Source organism: Saccopteryx leptura, chromosome 4, assembly GCF_036850995.1.
Source record: "Saccopteryx leptura isolate mSacLep1 chromosome 4, mSacLep1_pri_phased_curated, whole genome shotgun sequence".
Lineage (NCBI taxonomy): Eukaryota > Metazoa > Chordata > Mammalia > Chiroptera > Emballonuridae > Saccopteryx > Saccopteryx leptura.
Window position 1 is genome coordinate 156,229,397 of NC_089506.1, and position 1,977 is coordinate 156,231,373.

At 34.8% G+C, this 1,977-nt stretch overlaps 1 non-coding gene across 1 annotated transcript; it reads right to left on the bottom strand.

Annotated features, from left to right (window-relative positions):
* Positions 1-978: 978 nt before the first annotated feature.
* LOC136404664 (U6 spliceosomal RNA) lies at positions 979-1,080 on the bottom strand. The gene has a single exon (XR_010751379.1). It is a non-coding gene; the product is annotated as a U6 spliceosomal RNA (small nuclear RNA).
* Positions 1,081-1,977: the final 897 nt, after the last annotated feature.

Sequence of the window (1,977 nt, forward strand, 5' to 3'; positions counted from 1 at the left end):
TCACTCTTGAAAGCTCTCGAAAATTTTCAGAGATAGTACAATTAACTATTTTCTTCAGAACCATTTTTAAGTTACTGATATGATTCCAGTTACACTCCAAAGCTTATATGTAATTCCAAAAGCAAGGACATGTGCCTTATAAGGAAACTACCTATTGCTACATTATTTTAGTTAGTTTCCAACCTTATTCATGTTTTGGAAGTTATCCCAATAATATACTTTATGGCAAAATGATCCAGTCATGGGTCACATGTTGCACTTAGTTTCTCTTTAATCTCTTCCAGTCATGTGTTTTTTGTTTTATTTTATTTTATTTTTTTTTTTGTTGTTGTTTTTGGAGAGAGAGAGAGAGAAGGATCAACTTGTTTCACTTAGTTGTGCCATTGATTGCTTCTATATGTGCCCTGACCAAACCAATAACCTCAGGTCAAGTTGGCACTCTCCAGATCCACCTGGTGACCCTGGGATCAAGCTGGCCACCTCAATGCTCTGGGTCAATGCTCTATCCACTGTGCCACCACCAGGGCTCAGTCTCCTCCAGTCTTGAATGTCAGTCATCCTTTATTTTCATGACTTTTATAGGCCCTTTATTTGGTAAAGTACCCCTCAATTTGGGTGTGTTTGAGGTTTCCTCACTATTAGATTCAGATTATGTATAAGTGGCAGTATATCACAGAAACACAGAAGTGATGGTGTGTTCCATCAGGTGCTCTGTGATTTTAATTTGTTCCATTATTGGTAATGATCACTGGGAATTCTTGATTATGGTGGCATCTGTCTGGTTTCTCTACTGTAAAGTTATTCAATTCTCTTTATAATTAATAAGTACTTGAGAAGAATTTCTGTGCAGAGGTAGACTGGCCTTCAGTGCTTTGCTTAATGCAATTCTTTTATTTTTGTAATTTTGTTAGTTTTTTATATGTAAATATGTATCAATATATATCTCATTATTTTATATATACATGTGTGTGTGTATATATATATATGGAATGTATATATACATTTGCAGGTCCTCCATGCACAGGAGCCATACTAATCTTTTTTGTATTGTTCCAAGTCAATATCTCATTCTTTGTCAAACTTTCACCCATTAGTTTTAGTATCTATTGATATATTTTGGCTAAATGGTATTACCATGATAAAGATTGCCAAATATTTAAATTTTCTAATTTAAGCATTTCTTCTCTATATATTATCGCCATTCTAGTATAAGGTTCTTACTTATTTATCTGTGTGCTTAATATTTCTATTGATATGGTCTCACAAATTACTGTTTTGTAGAATGGGCTGTTATTTTGTTATTATCTATTTTGTTCACATTGTTCTTGATTTGATCAGTGGAAGTTCCTTCATTCTGGCTTCTATGTCATTTTCAACATGTCTCTTTCATTCATTGAGTAGTTTATTATTATTTTCTAACATAAAAAGGTGTTCCCGACTGATCTTGTATTTTTATACCTTAAACCCTAAAATCAGACATTTCTTTAATGAGCTTTGCTTCTTTTACTGGAGTCTGGTATTTAGAAGCCAAGATTTAGGCATTAGATATGCTCATTGTTATTGAGGTTTCACTGTTTCCAGGGTCTCTCAGTCAGAGGTACAGAAAGTAGTTAAAAACAATACTTCAATATTTTGTTTCTCAATTCAGCATACCAAAATCTCTTTCACGTTCTTAGAGGGGTAATTCCCTTAATTATGTAGAGGATATTGGATAATACACCAAATGCTTCCATGAAATGTCCAACTATGTTAGTTTCCAATGGCTGCTGTAACGACCAGAAACTTGGTGGTTTGACATAACTCAAATGTGTTATCTTACAGTTCTGGAGGCTGGAAGTCTGAAATCAGTTTCATTGGGCTAAAGTCAAGATGTTGGCTGGGCCGATTCTTTCAGGAGGCCCTGGGAGGGAATTTGTTTCCATTTTCTAGAGAGGCCAACTGCATTTCTTGGCTTGGGGCCCTTTCTTCCATCTTCAA